Source organism: Ovis canadensis, chromosome 2 (assembly GCF_042477335.2).
Source record: "Ovis canadensis isolate MfBH-ARS-UI-01 breed Bighorn chromosome 2, ARS-UI_OviCan_v2, whole genome shotgun sequence".
In the NCBI taxonomy this organism is placed as follows: domain Eukaryota; kingdom Metazoa; phylum Chordata; class Mammalia; order Artiodactyla; family Bovidae; genus Ovis; species Ovis canadensis.
In genome coordinates, this window is record NC_091246.1 from 143,793,492 (window position 1) to 143,816,649 (window position 23,158).

Below are 23,158 nucleotides of genomic sequence, written 5' to 3' on the forward strand. Positions count from 1 at the left end.
GAAGCACTCCTTTCCTTCCTGTGTTATTATTACTGCCCTTCCACAGGCTGCACAGAGATGAACTCTCTCATTCACTCATGCACTCTTAAGGTACTTGTTAGGCACCTGTTTTGTGCCTGGCACCATGTTAGGGAATAGAGAATTTGATATAAAGTGAAAAAAGCTTGATCTTCAGGGACTTGAAATTTCAAGGACCTCTTCCAGGCTACATCTAGCATTATATTCATTGATCATAAATTTTTACAAAATTTGCAGAAGTAAAATATTTTAGCTGCAATTAGTTAAGACTATTATCTCTTTCCAATATGACATCCCTATTGTCATAAGTTTTTCTTGTGTCTGATGACCTGGAGAGCCTGTGGTCATTACAGAAATTCAACTAAGGGAAGATAGGAACATATTTTGTTTTAATTTAGTGGGATAAGTACGTGTAGTTGGTAGTCATTTCAGTGAACAGTTAAGTTATAGCTGGCCGTCTCCTCTTAGGAATGGCTGTAAGGAATACCTTTCCCTTCTTTGTGCCAGCTCACCTTCTGTTGTGTCCTGAAGGTGTAGAGGCATTGATAATACACTGGTTAATACGAGTATGGTCAATTTGAAGAATATTTAAGACTATTCACTGCATAGCATAACTTGAAATGCCCTGAGACATTACAACCCACATATGAAAGAAAGTTTGTAGAGGTTTTCCCAAATTCAACCACATTCCTATAAAAGCACATATGCACATATATATAACTTATCAATAGTGAGTTGAGAAACTGAAAGAAGCTTTTTTTAAAAGAATATTTATTTATTTGGCTGCACTGGGTCTTAGTTGTGGCACATGGGATCTTTACTTGTGTATTCAGGATCTTTGAAGCTTCCCTGGTGGCTCAGATGGTAAAGCGTCTGCCTGCAATGGAGGAGACTTGTGTTCAATCCCTGGGTTGGGAAGATTCCCTGGAGAAGGAGATGACAACCCACTCCAGTGTTCTTCCCTGGAGAATTCCATGGACAGAGGACCCTACAGTCATGTAGTTGTAGTCTCACACGGAGTCACAAAGAGTTAGACATGACTGAGCAACTATCACTCACTCATCATCATTCAGGATCTTTAGTTGCAGCATGTAAGCTCTTAGTTACAGCATGTGGGATCCGGTTCCCTGACCAGGAATTGAACCTAGGGCCCCTACATTGGAAGCACTGAGTCTTAGCCACTAGACCACCAGGGAAGTCACAAAAGAAGCCTTTTGAAATGATTAAGAATAGAAAGTATGTTGATCAACCACACTAGGGAAAAGCATAAACTATACTTCTAATCACTGTAGAAAATGCACTTATAAACCATTGTCACAGGAGGTGATCAAAGAATAAGAGTAAAAAAAGTAGGAAAAAATGTATTAAAGAGATGTGTTGAGCAGTTAATAAATAAAAATATTTCATTTTTATAAATTTGATGGTATTTATCAACTTTTTATATTTGTAATGTGTTGTGATTTCTTCTCACCAAATTTTATATTCCTTTGAAAAATCCTCTCTTCCCCAAATTGTATATGCTGTAGGCCCACAGAACTTAGAATTGTCTATGATACGTGGCTTTGGGAATGCAGATGCATTAAAGCCCAATTCAGTCTTCCAAGTACTCACAGTGGGTCAGATGGACAGGAAAACAGTTCATTATAGTGATACAAGGTGGCATCATCTGATGAATTTGGAGAGAATGAATCCTGTCTTACTTCTATAACAGAGTACTGTAAGCTCAGAAGTTTATAAAGAACAGGAATTTATTCCTCACAGTTCAGGTAGCTGGAAGTCGAATATTAGGGTGCCAGCACCGCCAAGTTCTAATAAGAACGCTTTCCTGGGTTGCAGAGTGGCAGCTTCCCATTGTAGTCTCACATGGTGGAAAGAGAAAGCTCTGGTCCTTTCATCTTCTTATAAGGTTACTATAATCCCATTCACATCATGAGAAACGCTGGGCTGGAAGAAACACAAGCTGGAATCAAGATTGCCGGGAGAAATATCAATAACCTCAGATATGCAGATGACACCACCCTTATGGCAGAAAGTGAAGAGGAGCTAAAAAGCCTCTTGATGAAAGTGAAAGAGGAGAGTGAAAAAGTTGGCTTAAAGCTCAACAGTCAGAAAACGAAGATCATGGCATCTGGTCCCATCACTTCATGGGAAATAGATGGGGAAACAGTAGAAACAGTGTCAGACTTTATTTTTTTGGGCTCCAAAATCACTGCAGGTGGTGACTGCAGCCATGAAATTAAAAAACACTTACTCCTTGGAAGAAAAGTTACGATCAACCTAGATAGTATATTCAAAAGCAGAGACATTACTTTGCCGACTAAGGTCCGCCTAGTCAAGGCTATGGTTTTTCCAGTGGTCATGTATGGATGTGAGAGTTGGTCTGTGAAGAAGGCTGAGCGCCAAAGAATTGATGCTTTTGAACTGTGGTGTTGGAGAAGACTTTTGAGGGTCCCTTGGACTGCAAGGCGATCCAACCAGTCCATTATGAAGGAGATCAACCCTGGGATTTCTTTGGAAGGAATGATGCTGAAGCTGAAACTCCAGTACTTTGGCCACCTCATGTGAAGAGTTGACTCATTGGAAAAGACCCTGATGCTGGGAGGGATTGGGGGCAGGAGGAGAAGGGGATGACAGAGGATGAGATGGCTGGATGGCATCACTGACTCGATGGACGTGAGTCTGAGTGAACTCTGGGAGATGGTGATGGACAGTGAGGCCTGGTGTGCTGCGATTCATGGGATCACAAAGAATCGGACATGACTGAGCGACTGAACTGAACTGAACTGATAATCCCATTCATGAGAGCAACACCCTCATCAGCTAATGACTTCCCAAAGGCCTCGTCTCCAAACACCGTCACATTGGGGCATTAGAATTTCAACATTTGAACTCTGAGGGGACACAAACTTTGCATATATCCATGTGTATTTTATTCTGACAACAAATATATGGTTTCTTTCCAACAACAAATTGTTGTCATTCCAATACCATTCTCTAATTCTCCCACATGAACCCAGTGTCCTGCAATTCTACTCAATTCTGACAATAACTATTCAGAGTTAGTGCAGACCCAAGTAAAGGGCTCAGTTCCAAAAGACCATCCCCGCTTCAGATGCCAGTCACAAGTCCTTGGTCCCCAGACTACTTGCAATTGGCTACAAACTCAGAGGTTCCCATTACCCTCTCTCTGTGCTGTGCTTAGTTGCTCAGTCATGTCTGACTCTTTGTGACCACATGGACTGCAGCCCACCAGGCTCCTCTGTCCATGGGGATTCTCCAGGCAAGAACACTGGAGTGGGTTACCATGCCCTCCTCCAAGGGATCTTCCCAAGCCGGGGATCAAACCCAGGTCTCCTGCATTGCAGACCAATTCTTTGCTATCTGAGCCACCAGGGAAACCCATTACCCTGTCTCAGGTATGATAATTTGCTAGAGCAATTCATAGAACTCAGGAAAAGGCTTTACTTTTGTTTACTGCTTTATTGTAAAGAATACAAGTCAGGAACAGCCAAATGTAAGTGATCCAAAGGGGAAGGTATTGGAGGTGAGGGTGCAGAGTTTTCATGCCTTCCTCCCTAACACATCAAAGGCACCAACCCAGAACTTCTGAATTTCAGTGTTTAAGAGTTTTCATTGAAGTTTCATTAAATAGGCTAGGGTAATTAAATCATTGGCCACTGGTGATTGAACTTAATCTCCAGCCCCCACCCCCTCCCTGGAGGGGAGGGTTTGCTGAAAGTTCCAACCCTGAATCATCTCATTAATATAAACTCTGATATGTGTGAAAGGGGCACCTTATGAATAACAACACTCCTATCATTCAGGAAATTTCCCAGCATTTTAGGAGCTCTGTGCCAGAAACTGGAGACAAAGTCCAAACATACATTTTTATTATACCACAATCCAACACCATTAATTTGATTTATAAAAGTAGGAAGTTGGACAATGAAACAAATTTCCTGAGCCAGGTACCCAAAACTCTCCCCAAGATATTCCTTACAGTTGCTTTCCCAAGAAGCTTTCTCAAAATCTCTTTTAGAAATTATTTATTTGGCTCCAGGTGTAATGAGCCTTCAATTTTTGCTTTGCTACAGTAAAAATAGGGAACAAATTATGAGATACATTTAAAAAGACTTTTTATAGTGTGTTTATATGTTGTTATCATGAAAATTGAAGTTGGATGTCATGAATTACTGTTGCTATTTGGATTATATGTATTTTTGAAAACTATACAGTATTAAGCATTAAATATATAATTTACTGATTGTGAAGTATGAGCTTGCTATTCCATCTTTGTAAGATGGAAGAAATGGAGTCTCTAATTGATTTTTAAGCTTTCTTTTAGTTTCACACTTATTTCTTTTTAATGAATTCCTAATGAAACAGGAGGGAAGGGAGCAGGGCACAACCTTTAAAAGAATGACACAGCCATTGAGGTTAAGACACAACTGGTTAGAACCCATTAGGCCCAAGATGGCTGAAGATTTCACTTCCAGTGGACCCTGAGCCTCATTGTATGTTCATTATACTGCATTAGCATGCTAAATGACACACCCACAGGCGCCATGAGCGTTCCAAAGCTGACCATAAGAGATAAAAAAGTGGATGGTGGGTCAATTCCTGGGAATCCCAGCCCCTGCCTTGAAATAGTTGGAACATTCCTCCCACTTGTTAGCATGTGAAATTACCAAGCCAGTAGAAATTCCAGGCCGGAATACTGGAGTGGGTAGCCTTTCCCTTCTCCAGGGGATCTTCCCAATCCAGGGATTGAACCCAGGTCTCTCACATTGCAGGCAGATTCTTTTCCAGCTGAGCCACAAGGGAAGCCCAACAATACGGGAGTGGGTAGCCTATCCCTTCTCCAGCGGATCTTCCTGACTCATGATTCAAACCAGGGTCCCCTGCATTGCAGGTGGATTCTTTACCAACTGAGCTATCAGGGAAGCCCCCATAAAAACTAACCACCCCATATCCTGGGGTCTCTCATTTTCTGAGAGAGCCCACACTCTCTCTGTAGAGTATGTTTCTCCCAGGGCTGTACTCACCTTTTGAAACAGACTGCATTCTGTCTATGGAATATGTATCTATCTAAATAAATCCACTTCTCACCTATTACTTCGTATCTCGCTGAATTCTTTCTGTGACAAGACATAAACAGCCTAAGCGTCATTAAGTTCTGAGACCAGGTGTGTGATTTCAATGAAAAGACAGTGGGTCCAAGTCCCAATCTGAGTTGTGCAGTTTCACTGTGTGTGTGCGTGTGTGAGTGCATTTTAAGTTGCTTCAGTCATGTCTGACTCTATGTGACCCTATGGACCATAGCCTGCCAGGCTCCTCTGTCCATGAGATTCTCCAGGCAAGAATAGTGGAGTGGGTTGCCATGCCCTCCTCCAGGGGATCTTCCTGACCCAGGGATCAAACCCACATCTCTTACATCTCCTACATTTGCAGGCAAGCAACGGCACCCCACTCCAGTACTCTTGCCTGGCTAATCCCATGGGCGGAGGAGCCTGGTAGGCTGCAGTCCATGGGGTTGCTAAGAGTCGGACACGATCGAGCGACTTCACTTTCACTTTTCACTTTTCACTTTCACGCATTGGAGAAGGAAATGGCAACCCACTCCAGTGTTCTTGCCTGGAGAGTCCCAGGGATGGCGGAGCCTGGGGGGCTGCCATCTATGGCGTCTCACAGAGTCAGACACGACTGCAGCGACTTAGCAGCAGCAGCAGCTTTTACCACTAGTGCCACCTGGGAAGCCCAGTAGCATTCATTAAATCATGGGCTTCAGTCCCTAGATGCTTCATCTCCTTCCTATGACTTTCAAGGGGAAAATCAGAGTCAACTTATAATTCTATAAATAGCACCATTTTTGAGAATATGAATCAAGTGAGGTGTATGGACTAAGCATGCCTATGTCACTCAGTTGTGTCCAATTCTTTGTGACCCTTTGGACTGTAGCCTGCCAGATTCCTCTGTCCCTGGGATTCTCCAAACAAGAATGCTGGAGTGGGTTGCCATTTTCTACTCTAGGGGATCTTCCCAAACCAAGGATCAAAGACTCATCTCTTGCATCTCCTGCATTGGCAGGCGATTTCTTTACCACGGTGCTACCTGGAAAGACTTTACCACCGTGGTACCTTCATCATAGATAATTTTAAATGGTTCTATTCTGTTAGGAAGTATAATATTTAAAATGTTTTGATTAAGCTAAAAAGTATTTTTGAAGATGCAGTTTAGCCAGAACAGGTTGTAAAACTATAGGATTTAGCAAAGAAGTCACTTAAACCAATTAAGTCACTTAAACCAAAATGATGAAGGAGGAAGTTCATCCAGTGAATTAGTAACTTGGTTACTAGGGTAAGTGTTTCCTGGTTGAAAAGAAACAAAATGGTTAGACACAGACTTTGGACAGCCCAGGAGAGTGAAGGTGTTGAAACATGTAACCTCAAAGTATGCCACTTTGACATGCAGATTATTTTTAGCTGAAAGCCCAGAAATCTCAGGAAAAGAAAAGCTATTCAACACTTTCCTCCCCGAAAGCTACCAAAAGAAAGTGAAAGTCTTAGTCCTTTAGTCGAGTCCAACTCTTTGCGACCCCATGAACTGTAGCCCTCCAGGCTGCTCTGTCCATGGGATTCTCCAGGCAAGAATACTGCAGTGGGTTGCCATTTCCTTCTCCAGGGGATCTTCCTGACCCAGGGATCCAACCTGGATCTCCTAGAAGTAAATATAAAATTTCCCATTTGTGTGTGTGTGGGGGGAGAATCTACAGTTGTAAAGGAAATTTTCACTAGAAAGGGTAACTGGACCAGGAAGAGAATCACTACCAGAAATAACTTTTTTTTCACCTGAGAGGCTTAACTGTGTAACAAGGCATTCATTGAAGTGAAGTGAAGTGAAGTCGTTCAGTCGTGTCCGACTCTTTGCAACCCCGTGGACTGCAGCTCTCCAGGCTCCTCCGTCCATGGGATTCTCCAGGCAAGAATATTGGAGTGGGTTGCCATTTCCTTCTCCAGGGGATCTTCCTGACCCAGGGATTGACCCCAGGTCTCCTGCATTGCAGGCAGACTCTTCAACCTCTGAGCCACCAGGGAAGCCATTCATTATTTGCCATGTATTTCTTCCTTTCACCTTTCCAGAAATTACCTCCTCACCACTGCCAGCTAGAAACTCCAAACCCCTGTCTCTTTCTTCACCTCAGGATAGTATGTGTCTTAGTTTCCTGGCTGATGTTTTTTGATTGATATATGTTGATTTACATTGTTCTGTTAGTTCTGGGTGTACAGCAAAGTGATTCAGTTATACATAGTCTTCAGATATATATATATATAAGATTCATTTGTGTATATATATTCAGATATATAATATATTCTAGTTTGGGGTATATAGCAAAGTGATTCAGTTATACATATATGTATATATATTCTTCAGATATATATATGATTCAGTTTTTTATATATATAAAAAGAATCTGATGAATATATATTCTCCAGATTCTTTTGAAGGAAGTTGCCTTTTGAGCCTCATACTTTTGTGAAGCTCCTGTGCCCGTAATTAAAAAAAAAATAAAAATGTTTTCCACCTGTTAATCTGTCTCATGTCAATCAAATTCTTAGACCAACCACAGAACCTAGAAGGGTGGAAAGGAAAGTTTTTCCTCCTCTATATGATATATTTTTCGGAGCGGAAAGAAGAAAGAGCAAGGAAAGAAGATAGTGGAGAAAAATTGATGTAATAAAGACATGGAAGTCATCCTACTCACAATTCTGAATTAGCACATGCAAAAGAAGAAAGAAACACTGTGATGTCCACTATGATTTTTAAAGAACAATTTATTCATAGCCTGCCATGGGCCTGAAAGTTTTAAAGCTGAGGGAGGAAAAAGGGTTTTTTCTTCTTTTCCCAAAAAGCAAATGAGAAAAATCAAGATTTTGTTGTTTGTGACATTGTATCTGAACTTATTTGACTACATTTAAAGTTTGCTTAATTTTGTATAGTATCTTTTAAGCAGTATTTCAGTTTAGTAACGTATTTAAGAATGTCAAAGACATTCTTTGACATCAAAGACAGATGAGACTGAATTTTAATTAAGACTGGCAACCTAAATTCTCTGAGCCTCAGTTTCTTCCTTTGTAGGAGTGAAATAATAACTGATCCTGGTGGTCAACAAGTGTCCGGCTGGTGGTCCAGTGGCTAAGACTGTGCTCCCAGTGCAGGGGGCCAGATTCGATCCCCGGTCAGGAAACTAATAGATCCTGTAAGCCGCAACTAAGAGTTTGCATGCCACAACTAAAACAAACAAAAGATCCCACATGCCACAGCTAAGACCCAGCACAGCCAAATAAATAATTCTTTTTTTTAAGTAACTGGCTTACTAAGAGGATTAAGTAATGAAAGCCTTGACAATGTCTGATGAGTCAGGATACCCAAATGAGAATTGGTTTATGCCCGAGACTTTTAACAAGTCACCATGATCCAATAGCTGTCTTTAAGACTGCTTGTCAAAGCACAGCCGTTCCTTTGCTTATCAAGTGTCGTGGAATCATAGAAAGTCTGGAGGTCACCTCATCCATCCTCCCCAGCAAGACAGGAATCTGCTCTGCAGCATCCAGAAGTCTCTACTCAGTACAGCGGCCCTTCTTGTTTTAGTCACTCTATCAGGAAATGTTACCTACACTCAGCCAACATCTGCCCTGCACTTGGGGCTTTGTTCTGTCCCCTGAAATTCACATAGCCACTTCCTTATTTTAAGTCTGCAAAAGACCCTGCTCTCTGTTGCAGAAGGTCTTCCCTTTCCCAGACTCTACCCTCCACCACTAGTCACACTGTTGCATTTTGGGGTCTATGAATAGAAGGAAAAGCTTCATGGGGGAGTACTTTTGAGCATAGGATTTGAATAGAGGATTTTTAGCAAATTTTTGTTTAGGAACAGGACAGAAGGCATAATGTAAACTGACACAAGGGTTGTTCACTGTATCAATTGTCTGCTACATAATAAAATCAGAACAGAGCTGCTATCTTCTCAGACAAAGTGTCAGCTGAAGAGAACAGAGACTCCCCTTGACACTGACCTAGACTTCAGTACAGAAATCAAAGAATGTTGGTTTCTTTAGCCAAATAGAGCCTAATCAGGAGCATGGGGAAACAGAGCAGAAACAGGTTACTTGGTTACTAAGGGATGAGAAAACAGTGGATGAAGGACTGTGGTGCGTGTGTCTGCGTGTGTGTCTCTCCTCACTTTTCTTTCCTCTCTTCTCTCTTTGTTTTACCCACTCAGAAGAGGTCTTTTGGTAGACAAAAACATCAAGAATTAGAGTTCAAAGGAGTTTGGGTTTGCAAATAATTTAACCTTGTCTTCTTTTATAACCCTCTGGTGGTTGTATTTTCCAGGGTCCGATTTTAATAATAATAGCTACCATTTATCAGCCACTTACCAGGAGGCACAGAATTGGTCTAAACAGCTGAGCAGATTAACTCATTCAATCCTCTAAGCAACCATTGGGAGAGAGACTATCATTATAATCAGTTTATAGATGAGATAAATCGGATCGGGAATGGTTCAGTATCCTTAAGTATCCAAGATTGCATGCATAGGAAAAGGCCAACGAAGCTTCAAACTTCAGCCGTCCAGCTCCAGAACCTGTGTCGTGTCCCTTACACAGCAGCCTCTTCTCTGTATGGGGGAATGTTTTTTTCAAACCCCAAGACTAACAAAATGACCAAATGATTGTGAGAAATTGTACTGTACTTCACGGAAGAGATTAGGCTATCCAACAAAATCTTTGCTAACAATCTTCTCTTGGAGTTGTTTGCTTACGAAACAACCTAAAGTGAGCTGAATGGCTGAGTTTCATTTTTTGACTACTGAAAGAAATTGAATAAGGAACAGTTATCCTGAAACACTCTTAAAGACGCATATTTCTTCAGGTTCAAGTAAGGCAATTTTTATTCTTGGACCCGACTCAGTACATTATGATATTCTCAAGGAATTCCGGTAAGATACCTTTGAAAGTGAAGTGAAAGTGTTAGTCACTCAGTTCTGTCCAACTCTTCGCGACCCCATGGACTGTAGCCCACCAGGCTCCTCCATCCGTGGAATTTCTGCCATTCAGTAAGTCATACACCCTGCCCACTCCAACATGTTCTGACTATCAGTATAGAGGGACTGGCATACTCTTCCATGATTACCCTAACTCAGCCCTTGGGTAGTGGCTGCTCCATCACAGCTGCTATTCCTGTGTTATTTAGAATTCTCCTTATCTTTTGCTACCCATTCCCTCATTACACTGACCCTCTATTATGGTCAATAATTCTTTATATTAAACTTCTTCTGTTGAAGTTACTTTGTGGTTTCTGCCTCCTGATTGGACCCTGACCCAATGTCCCTATTGTACAATTTGAATGTTGATCCCCCTCAACTATATAGTTTAGATAACTAAAAGACTCTGTTTAGTCAGGACTCTTCTTGTTGCAATAGAGAGTAATCTAATTCAAATTAACTTAAATAAGAAAGAATGCATTGGTTCAAAACACCAAACCTCAAAAAAGACAGAAAGGAAAGGTTCAGGAAACAAACACTACCATGCTTTTGTCTTTTCTTTCTTTCTTTTTAATTGAAGTATAGTTAATTTGTAATGTTGTGTTAGTTTTAAGTGTATAACCAAGTGATTCACTTATATAGACATACACATATACACACACACACACATATATATAGTCTTTTTCAGATTCTTGTCCATTATAGGTCATTACAAGATATTGAGTATAGTTGCCTGTGCTATAGAGCCGGTCCTTGTTGTTTGTCCAGTTTACACAGAGCAGTGAAGAAAGTTGAGTGTCGAAGAATTGATGCTTTTGAACTGTGGTGTTGGAGAAGACTCTTGAGAGTTCCTTGGACTGCAAGGAGATCCAACCAGTCCATTCTAAGGGAGATCAGTCCTGGGTGTTCTTTGGAAGGAATGATGCTAAAGCTGAAACTCCAGTACTTTGGCCACCTCATGCGAAGAATTGACTCATTGGAAAAGACTCTGACGCTGGGAGGGATTGGGGGCAGGAGGAGAAGGGGATGACCGAGGATGAGATGGCTGGATGGCATCACTGACTCGATGGACGTGAGTCTGAGTGAACTTCGGGAGTTGTTGATGGACAGGGAGGCCTGGCGTGCTGCGATTCATGGGGTCGCAAAGAGTCGGACCCGACTGAGCGACTGAACTGAACTGAACTGAGCTGAGTGTGTATATGTTAATCCCACACTCCTAATTTACCTCTCCCAATCCCCCACTATTCCCTTTGGTAACCATTAATTTGTTTTCTCATCTGTAAGTCTGCTTCTTTCCTGTACATAAGTTCATTTGAATCACCTTTTAGATTCCTCATATGTGACATCATATGATACTTGTCTTTCTCTGTCTGACATGCTTCACTTGATATGGTAGTCTCTAGGTCCATCAATGTTGCTGCAAATGGTATTTTATTCTTTTCATGGCTGAGTAGTATTCCATTGTATATATGCACTCCATCTTCTTTATCCATTCATCTGTCAGTGGACATTAAAGTTGCTTCCATGTCTTGGCTATTGCACATGAACACTGGGGGGCATGTATCTATTTAAGTTAGTTTCCTCAAGATATATGCCCAGGAGTAGGATTGCAGGATCATATGGTAACTCTACTTTTAGTTTTCTGAGGAACCTCCATACTGTTCTCCATAGTGGCTGCTCCAGTTTACATTCTCACAAACAATGTAGGAATGTTCCTTTTTCTGTCCTCCTTTCTACCCCATATCTTGCTTCTGGTTTTTTTTTTTTTTCTTTTCCCTGCATGTGTTCTTATTATTTCAGGACACCTATAACTATCATCTAGAATCATGGCTACATTTGTGTCCAGGCTTTATAATTCTGTATGTGACTCCAACCCTAACCCTCAAAAAAAATCATTTTTTTCTATCATCTCCCGTTAGAAAAATCTTGAGAAAGACACTTGACCTAGCCTGAGCCACATGCCCATCACAGACCAATCACTATGGCCATCCTGGGTTGTTTGCCCAGCTCTATGGCCAGAGAAGTAGGTACAGTGATTTTTGTTTTAAAGAAAAAGATGGTGTTTTGAGCTGATAAAACTACAGTTTTGTTTTGTTTTGTTTTTTAGTATTATAGACTCAAGCTTCATGAACTAAAAAAGAGAAAGTATTTCTGGTTAAAAAAATATTATTCACAGCTCTTTGGTGGATAAATAATGACAATCACCTTCTTCAACCAATTGACTGAGGTAATAATTGTTAGCACATTTTCCCAGCCCAACAAGACATACATGTGGCAAGTGTTGTTGGTTACCTATTGAAAGCTGGTCGCTCCCGTGTTGCTTACCAGTAGAACCCTGATTAGCTTCATCCTTATCATGGCCAAATAAGCCCTCTCTAGCCCTTCAAAATGAGCCTCTGTTAGCAAAACCCATTGTATAATTCCATTTTTCTTGCCATTGATTATTTAGGAATGGGTGTATGAGGTACTTCTAGCAAATGATTTGTGAAAAAAACTTCTGGAGTGAGTGGTAGCTTCTGGGAGTTTCTTCTCTACCTGTGGGGAAAAATCTCCCTTTCCGATGCCTCTACTTTGCTCTATGAGGGAAAGATTCCTGAAGATGAGGCAGCCATCTTAGAACCATAATGAGAAGAGCAAGGTAACAGAAACCAGCACACTGGGGATGGAGCCAGAACACATGGAAAGAGCTAGTCTTTGATGACATATTTGAGCTCTTAAACTGACCAGCCCGAAATCACTCTACTTTCAAAATTCCTGTACAGAAAAATTAATTCTTAGTGTTTAACCACTTTCACTTAGGTTTTTCTATTCTATACAACTTAAAGCATTGGAATTAAAACCTGAGACATCACTTAACATCAGCTTTACACCAGGAAATAGCATGTTTGCTTGGGAAATCAGATCCTTTTATCTTATGAAGAAATAAGGCAAATATTAGGGGTAAAAAAAATCAATTGGTGTGGACTTCCCTGGTGGTCCAGTGGTTAAGAACTACTTGCCAATGCAGGGGACAAAGGTTCAATCCCTGGCCCAGGAAGATTCCACATGCCATGGGGCGATTAAGCTCATGGGCCTTAACTACTGAAGCCCATACACCTAGCGCCCTTGTTCTGCAACAAGAGAAGCCACCCCAGTGAGAAGCTGGTGCACTGTGATTAAGAGTAGCCTGCACTCACCACAACTAAAGAAAGCCCATGCACAGCAACAAAGACCCAGCACAGCCAAAAGTAATTTATAAGCCACATTAATTAATTTACTAACTTAAAAAATCAGCTAGAGTACCTCTAACCTCAGAATCGCCCAATATAATTGGGTCAGCTCACACACACAATCTGATGTGTCCACACAGATTTAGATCCAATCCATATAAGGCAAATGTGCCTCTCTTTACAAGTAGATACAACCTTCAAACGACAAAGGAAAAAAAAATCCACCTTTTCAGGGCAATGTCATTTGCCAGAGAGACAGACATAGATGTTTGAAATCCATTATAGCCTTCACAGCCCATGTGGACATCTCTCATTTGGAATGCCATCTGCTGAGCTCTTCCAAAACTGTTCTCGACAGGTAATCCTATCTGTGAGAAATGCATTCAACTGACATGCAGCTATTTGATTTCTCTCAACAGGAGTGAAGTGATATATATCTATATATAATATAGACCCCACATTGATATCTTCCTTTTATAATTTTTTCTATGCTACACAGCTTAGCCCTTAAATGTATCCTGATTCTTTAATTTTTACCTTTTTAAAATGTCTTCTTGTTATGCAGATTACAATTTCCTAGGAGGCAACATGATGGGGGAAATGTGGGCTTTGTTCTCAGGATCATAGCTTAAAATCTTAATTTTTCCACTTACTATCTTTCTAACTTTAATCAAGTTACTTAGCTTCTGAGCCCCAGTTCCTCCCCTATAAAATGTAAATAATAACATATTCTTTCACAGTGGCATCACTTAATTTTACATAACATTTTACTCTGTAAGTCATCACATTTTTAAAGTATACTGACCTTAAGTCAGACAGGGATTTTGGATGGAAGAGAATATTATCCCCTGATTCTCAGGGCTGGGCTCTCAGTGGAAAGCAGTTGACTCCGTATTTTTTCTCCTGCTCTCATAGAAGAGTAAAGGGACTTTCAGAGCCTTCTGCTTCATCAGTATCGATGACAGAGCTGACATAGAATCTCTTCCCACTATAATCACGTAAAAATTGTGGATAAAATATTACTAAATCATCTTAATGTGAAAAAATGAATAAAGAGAAAAGAGAAATAAAACGATGAGTTTTGGAAATAAAGCAAAAACTCAAAGCCAGAGTAATAAGAGCCAGAAGTTGCCAACAGCTCAGTGAGAGTGACAGTCACTCAGTCGTGTCCAACTCTTTGCAACCCCATGGACTGTAACCCACCAGGCTTGTCGGTCCATGGGATTCTCCAGGCAAGAATACTGGAGGGGGTTGCCATTCCCTTCTCCAGGGGACCTTCCCAACCCAAGGATCAAATCTGGGTCTCCCGCATTGCAGGCAGATTCTTTACCATATGAGCCACCAGGGAAGCCCACAGCTCATGGTCAGGACAAGCCAGGATATTGGCCTAGGGAATGGGTGCTGAGTGGCAGCAGCCATAGTCTGAGGACTCTAAGAGTCCCATGTAGGGTAATCTACCTAGAAACATCATAATGGAATGGTAGAACATTAAAGACAAAGGGAAAGATCAACAATAAGCAGAGACAGATTGCCTACACTGAATCAACAATTGGATAGACAGTAAAATAGAGGTCAGAGGCAAATGGAGTTAATGTCTTAAAAGTGCTTAGAGAGGGATTTTCCTGGCGGTCCAGTGGTTAAGACTTAATGCTTCCAATGCAGGGAGTGTGAATTCAGTCTCTGGTTGGGGAACTAAGATTCTACATGTTACAGAGTGCAAAGAGAAAATAACTGTCATCTTTGTATATGCCTGATAGCCAAGTTTCAAAATATGAAATGCAAAAATGAATAGGGTCAGTTTACAAATCCAGAATCATAGTAGATTTTAATACATGTATCTAAAATTGAAAGATTGAAGAGTCAAAAAAAAATCAATAAGCTTCTAGAAGGCTTGAACTATGCAATTATCAGCTTCATATAAATATAGTACTTAACCATGAAAATCATAATATACCCATTCTTTTCATGCACACATAAACTTCTTCAAACACAAATCATACATTAGGCCATAAAGAGAAATACTATAAAACTAATGTCTTTTCTCTAAATAAAATTTTAAATGAATTATTAAAAAGATGGTAAATAAATAGAACCCTCCTATATTATAGATACTAGAAAATATACTTTTAAATAATTTACTTTTCAAAGAAACATTTAAGATAGAAATAAAAAATATGTAGAACCAAATGACAATGAAAACACCTTTTATTAAAATTTGGATACATCTAGGAGAGACTAGCCTTAAATGTACTTATATCAAATAATAGAAATGTTAAAAAGCCATGAGATCAATGTTCAAGAATCTACAAAAAGAGCAAAAGGGTAAATTCAAAGGTCACAAGATGGCAGCAAGAAGGAAAAATAAAAACAAGACTCAGTTCAGTTCAGTTCAGTCGCTCAGTCATGTCTGACTCTTTGCGACCCCAGGAATCGCAGCACGCCAGGCCTCCCTGTCCATCACCAACTCCCTGAGTTCACTCAGACTCATCTCCATCGAGTCGGTGATGCCATCCAGCCATCTCATCCTCTGTTGTCCCCTTCTCCTCCTGCCCCTGATCCCTCCCAGCACCAGGGTCTAGAAATTCATGAAATAGAAAATGAAGAAACAGCTGAGATAATCTTACATTTTTAAAGACTAATAAAATACAGAGGTATTTGGTAATAAACCAAAAATATACAGGAGGTATAAATAATGATATTAGTAATGAAAGAGACTCATAATTATAAATGAAGAAAGAACATTTAAAGCCACAAGAAATTTTTATGTCATCACATGAAATTGCCAATATTCAGACTTTTGTCCTTCCTTATAAAGCCCCAATTCCATGTTATTATGAACAGCAATAAACTAAGACATTTGAAAACATAAAGTGAATAATTTTCCAGACAAATATAAAAAACCAAAATTTAAAAAAGAAAATTTAAAGATATAATATACTTCCAGTTATTAAAAAATTAAACTATAGTTTAAAAAAAAAGCCCATCCCCCAAATAAAGTAAGATCCAGATAGTTTATACCCTAGTATTTGCAAATTTTCAAGAAACAACAGTTGATGTCTACATATTCCCTTCAAGAAAATAGAAAAATGGAGGGGAAAAAAATGGAATCTCTCCATTCTACTTTAAGATATCAACCCTAGAGAAATTGTCACATGTGTGTATATACAAGGATAGGAGATACATCCTGGAATGATCATGACCACTAATATCCAAATCATAATAATATGCAAATGTCTTTCAACAGAGGAATGGAGAAATAAACTGTGGACATTCATGCCGTAGTCAAAATAAGTAAATCATAGCTACATGTATCTGCACAGGTAAATCTTAAAATATTGATATTCAGTTAAAAAAAAAAGTTGCAAAAAAAAATGTACACAGTATTGCCATTTATAGAAATCTTTTCGTCTTGTAAAGGTAGTGTCTGTCTGCAAATTCTTTGCAGATACAAAGGTAATAAAAGTATTGAAATATACATAGCAGCAACACTTAGGATTATTGTTACAAATGAGGATGAAATGAAACAGAAGAAGGTTGAGGAAGGAATTTCAAGTATATCTGTGCCACTTTATTTGTAACGGTTAAGGTAAATAGTTGTAGTGGGTTGAACAGTGCCTCCATGCCCCGAAAGATGAGTTCCACCAAAAGCCTGAGAATATGTCCCTATTTGGAAAAAGGCTCTTTGCAGATGAAATTAATATAAGGATCTTGAGATCCTGATTTCGGGTAGGCCCTAAATCCAAGGAAAAGTGTAGTCACCCTTCAGTGTCCACAGATTTCTACCCAAATTCAGGGATGCTCAAGTCCCTCACTTGAGAGTCCCTTGGACTGCAAGGAGATCCAACCAGTCCATTCTGAAGATCAGCTCTGGGATTTATTTGGAAGCAATGATGCTAAAGCTGAAACTCTAGTACTTTGGCCACCTCATGCGAAGAGTTGACTCATTGGAAAAGACTTTGATGCTGGGAGGGATTGGGGGCAGGAGGAGAAGGGGACAACAGAGGATGAGATGGCTGGATGGCATCACTGACTCGATGGACGTGAGTCTGAGTGAACTCCGGGAGTTGGTGATGGACAGGGAGGCCTGGCGTGCTGCGATTCATGGGGTCGCAAAGAGTCGGACATGACTGAGCGACTGAACTGAACAGAACAAGTCCCTCACATAAAACAATGTAGTATTTGCCTATAACCTATACACATCCTTTGCCAGCATACTTTTAATCATCTCTAGATTACTGCTAATATCTAATACTATGTAAATAGTTGTAAATACAATGTAAATGTTATGTATATAGTTGCAGGCTGTGTGGCAAATTAAAGTTTTGATTTCTGAAACTTTCTAGAGGTTTTTTTTTTCCTGAATATTTTTCTATCTGCAGTTAGTTGACTCTGTGGATGCAGGACCCACAGATACCAAGGACTGACTGTATCCTTAGAAGTGGAGAGAAGGCAGAAGACACCAACGATTGCTGGCAGCTGCCACAATGGATGGCAAAGATTCTCCCTCTGAGCCTCTCCGGAAGGAATCAACTTTGCTGACATATTGATTTTGGACTTCTGGAATAACTGTAAGAGAATACATTTTTGTTGTTTTAAGCCATGAAGTTTGTGATAACTTGTTATAGCAGCCCTAGGAAACTAATACAATGGAGCAGAAAGTGAAAATATGTTAAATCTGGGAGGCTTATGAGTACTATTATCTATATTTTTTATGTATTTCAAATAACCTATATGTGCTTTAAAATCATGAGTTATTTGAAATACATAAAAATACAGATAAATATCATAAATATATAATTTATCATCAAGCCTATGAAAAAATTCTTCTTCTTGTCTCCTAACTGCTTTTGGCTCTCAAAATACACGCAGACTGTACAGTGGGGGATACTGACCGACTTCTGCCCCATTTCTCCTTTACAGAATTGGCCATTTCACCAAACAGTGTTTATAGTTCTGGCTTTTCGTGTTCTCCATAGAACATTCAGTAATTCTTGCATCAAGTCCAGCATTAACATTTCCAAGAATGGTTACACAAAGTTTTCTTTATTCTGTTATTGTTTATTCAAGACAATGGAGTGTTATTTAACGTGTTTGTGGCAGTTAATGGGTGAAAGGAGGGTGAGCTTCTGGAAATGTATGTTAATTTTTCATATTAATCATTATGGAAATAATTACCTTTTATTAGCCCTTGATACTATGAAGTTGCCTTCCCCTGGAATATAAACCTGACCTGCTATATGAACTCCTGAACAGAGGTGGCCCCTTGCTAATATGGGTGGAACTTAAGGAAGGGCCAGAAGAATAACAAGGTCTTAGGCATCAGGACTGGGACTTTAGGCAAAGTCAGAAAGTCAATGTCTTTCTCTGTCAGTCAGCCTGCTTTACTAAATAACTTGTTGAGCCTCTGACTCAAGATGGCATAGGGTGCCTGGTGAGGTACCATTTTAGAAAACCTTTTAGCGATGTCTGTGTTCTTGGGTGGGGACAATAACTAAACCAGGAGTTTCATTATTAATGAGGGAATCCTTTGAATGCACCCTCCTTAATCATGCAAATATAAAGGCCATTAGCACCTTTCTCTTAATGAAAAGACTTCTTGAGATAGAAGAGCAGAGACCTTCTGTTTTTCTAATTAAAGTTCAATAACCTATCAAGGTCAACCAACATGGGCCTGTCTTCAGGTAGAACAGGACACTACAGCTTCCAAAAAATGTGGCACCAAGAGGGAAGGGTAAGTATAAACTGGTGACCTGGATTAAACACAAACTTCCGACAGCTGGATTCTCTGTGAGACCCGGCTCTCCCGCATTGTGTTGAACAAGTGAATGCAAGTCAACCAAGGTTTGATCTTGGATGCCACGTATGAGAATCCAGGCTAACTGAGATGGGCAGGCATCCGCCAGCCAGCACGAGATCAGCACTGAAACATGATGCAGTGTAACAGGGACAAGGCTGATACTGCTGGAGAACCAATCACATTTCCAGTTCTTTCTTTTTTGAGGTTTGACTAAGTGGATTATTTTATTCCAAGAAAGACCCCGAGAGTCTCGGACAATTCAAGGGGAAATCTTCACAGGGGAGATCCTAGAAAAGTTATACATGAGAACATGAGTAAATTACTGAAAAATTTAAAGATGTAGGACCATATTGTTCCTTACATTAAAAAAGTACATCTTACCAGTAACATATATGCCTTTTCAGGTCAAGAATCTACCACTGAGTGAATATCCTTCTAGGTCCCACGCTTAAATATCCAAATGAATGGATCTGGATCTAATTACCTTGCCAGGTAAAGTGTCTGATTCACACAATGCGACTAGGACTTTAGGAGGCAGAAGGCCAGTTGTCAGTGGTGAGTGGGCAAGTATTGATAGAAAGGCTAATATTGACATAACATTAGCATAAGTAAAGAGATGAGCAGTGTTGAGCACAGATGTTGAGCCAGAAAGACATGAATTTAAATGCTGGAGAGGTCATTTCTGAGCTGAATCACTTCAGGAAAATAAATCTTTCTGTGCCTCCACATCCCTATCTATAAAGGGGGCATAATAACACCAACCTAATAAAATAGTGAATGTTAAATAAGATAAAGCTATAAAATACCTTGTACAGGTCTTGGTACATAGCCTGTTCTCAGGAAAAGATTGATGTTATTTTCAACTCGATGAACAAGAGTTAGGTCTTCTTTTCAAAGTGTCTCTTCCATTCCAGGGTATTGTTTTCTGAGGTTGTAAAAGCTTTGAGATTCTTTGGGGAAAATGTACTATATTGGGAAGAAATTTTATTTGTATTGTGTTTCTGGCTCAATGACTTGTCATTGAGATAAGTAAGGTCAGGGAGGACTATATTTTTCTGGCTGTTTGTCCTGTAACTGTTAGTCAGAATTCTTATGGTTGCAAATGAAAGAAATTCAACTGGTTTAAATGTAAAAAGGATATTTACTGACTCATCTAAATGAAAAAAGCCCTGGGTTGTGGCTTTGAGATTATTTGGATCCAGGACTTCCCTGGTGGCTACTGAAATAAATATATATCTGTCTCATAGTGGCTACTGAAATATATTTTCTAATCCTATTTGAAAGAAATTATGTAAGTCAGACCAATACTGTATTCTTAGATGACAAACAGGAGGTCAGTGACATGAAAACTGACTTACCAAAAGCTGTGAATAAATTTCGTAAGAGTAGTTTCGCTCTTATCTGGTTGATTTTTGTGTGTGTGCATGTCACTTCCCTGGTGGCTCAGAGGTTAAAGTGAATGCAGGAGGCCAGGGTTCGATCCCTGGGTCGGGAAGATCCCCTGGAGAAGGAAATGGCAACCCACTCCAGTACTCTTGCCTAGAGAATCCCATGGAGGGAGGAGCCTGGTAGGCTGCAGTCCATGGGGTTGCAAAGAGTCGGACTGAGCGACTTCACTTTCACTTTCACACAAAAGATAAAGTCAGGAATCTCTTAGTTCTGCTTTTCTCTGCAGCTGCATTGTCTGACAGGCTCTGCTGAAGTAGTAGCAAAGATTCCAAAAACAACTCCAGGCTTGCATTCTATCCACTGGAAAGAGAGTATCTTTGTAAATACTTCAGCACAAAACCTGAGGGAGTCTCTCATTGGCCCAAGTTGTGTCAGGTACACGTCTCTGAGCCAGTTATGAGGACAGGATATATTGACATTCTAATTGGTCAAGTTTGGGTCCTGTATTCATCACTAGAGCCTGAGGATAAGGGTGGGGTCAGCTCTTCGTGTTGAAGGGTCATAGGGAGCCTCAACATATTACAGGGATATTTTTACTTAAAGAAAGAGGATGCGGATGGTACTCCGCATGGGGTACCATGCAGATGGGGAGGGAAACAAACAGTTCCCTGCAGAAGGAACTGAGGCTGTGGGAGGAAAATTAAAACAAAGTGACTACACTCTGGTTTTTTGTTTCTACAAAATAAATATATATCTGTCTCATGGTGGCTACTGAAATATATTTTCTAATCCTATTTGAAAGAAATTATGTAAGTCAGACCAATACTGTATTCTTAGATGACAAACATGAGGCCATTGACATGAAAACTGACTTGCCAAAAGCTGAGAATAAATTTCATAGGAGTAGTTCCACTCTTATCTGGTTGATTTTTGTGTGTGTGCATGACCACTACCCTAACCAGCTCATCCTGTAACAAAGGAAATTGCCTTCTGTCACTTTGCTTGTATGAAATATTTCTGGAGGTGGCTTGCCAACTTCAGCCAGAATTATAGAACTAATGAGTTTTTAGCTACCATATGCACAGAATGTAATAATAGCAGGTTCTAGGCAAATGTTGTCTACTTGCTTCTGGGAGTGCTTTCCCTCCATGATATGAGCAGATGCCCGAGGCTCTATTAAGAATTCTGTTTTCTTCATAAATCTGTACAGTGACATGAAGTCCTCATATTCTAGTGAAGAGATTTTTATGTGGAAAACATGGCCCTTGTTACCCTGTTTCTCCTAGAGTTTTAACCTCTGTTATATAGAAACTGGCCCTTCTTATTTCAGAATTGAGTACCAGATGCTTTTTACAAAATTTGGCCGTTTGAAATTTCTGATGGGACTTCTACTCTGCTGATGCCTTACTGATTTATGTGAAAGCAAACAAGATTTTAACTTCCTAATAGTTCTTGCTACTTATATTAAAATGGCTATTTGGATCTAGCGCAGCGCTTTGTGCGTAATTACTGTAACAGTCAGATTAGGCTAGATTAGGCTGATTGTAACAAATGATCCCAAATTTCAAAGGCTTACAGTACCTAAAGCTAATTTCTCATTCTTACTACATGTTCCACCATTTTCCATGGATTACCATGCAGTCTGCTTCCTTGGGGCTCTGGTATATAAGACTCCATCAAGGGAAATCCATAAATACTCACAGAAAACTGTAAGGGGTAGGTAGATATCATATGAATTTATAAATTAGGATGCATTACTTTTAGAACTAAAATGAGAAAATCCAGCTCTATCCATTGATAGTACCTAGAAGCAACTAGCCCAGTAGCAATGAGTAGACTTAGTGCCCAGACCTTGGGTTCTAAATTCACTAATGAAAAATACCAGAACTTGGAGAAATGGCTGACTCTAAGTTTGGGTCAGGTAAAGGTTATTCCAGAAATTAAGGAGGCCTTAAGAACACATGTGTAGGGGCCTCCCTGGTGGTCCAGTGGTTGAGAGTCTGCCTTGCAATACAGGGGACACCAGTTCGATCCCTGGTCCTGGAAGATCTCACATGCAACTAAGCCCATGCACCCAGCTGTTGAGCCTGTGCTCTAGAGCCTGGAAGCCACAACTACTGAAACCTGTGCACCCTAAACCTGTACAACGAAAGAAGCCGCTGCAATGAGAAGCCTGTGCAATGCAACAAAGAGTAGCCCCCATTCGCTGCAACTAGATAAATCCCAGGGACAGCAATGAAGATCCACCCAGCCAGAAATAAAATAAACAAATAAACAACAAATCTTAAAAAAAAAAAAAAGAACACATGTGTATCCACTCAACAACTGATGCACATTTGCATTGTTTCCACTTTAGGGCTTTTATAAATAATAAGGTATGAACATCCCTGTATAGGTTTTTTTGTTGATATATGTTTTCAATTTTTTGGGGTATAAACTAAAGAGTAGAAAGTTGGGTCATGGTAACTCTATGTTTAACTATTTAAGGAAATGCCAAACCATTTCCCAAAGTAGCTGCACCATTTTACATTCCCACTAGTAAGGTACAAAGCTTATAATTTCTCTACATCCTCTCCACAATTTTTTTCCTTTTTTTTTTTGCAGCCATCCTAGTGGGTGTGAAGTGGTTATCTCACCATGGTTTTGATTTGCATTCCCTGGTGACTAATGATGTTAAGCATCTTTAATGTGCTAACTGGCCATTTT

The 23,158-nt window shown here is 40.0% G+C and overlaps 1 long non-coding RNA gene across 1 annotated transcript in view; it reads left to right on the forward strand.

The window, feature by feature from the left end:
* The window catches only part of LOC138433872 (uncharacterized), a 133,564-nt gene that overhangs the window by 72,561 nt on the left and 37,845 nt on the right, over positions 1-23,158 (forward strand). Inside the window, exons 4-5 of the long non-coding RNA XR_011254493.1 lie at positions 17,646-17,834; positions 19,468-19,555. This is a non-coding gene — a long non-coding RNA (uncharacterized lncRNA). The remainder of the gene's footprint in view (positions 1-17,645; positions 17,835-19,467; positions 19,556-23,158) is intronic.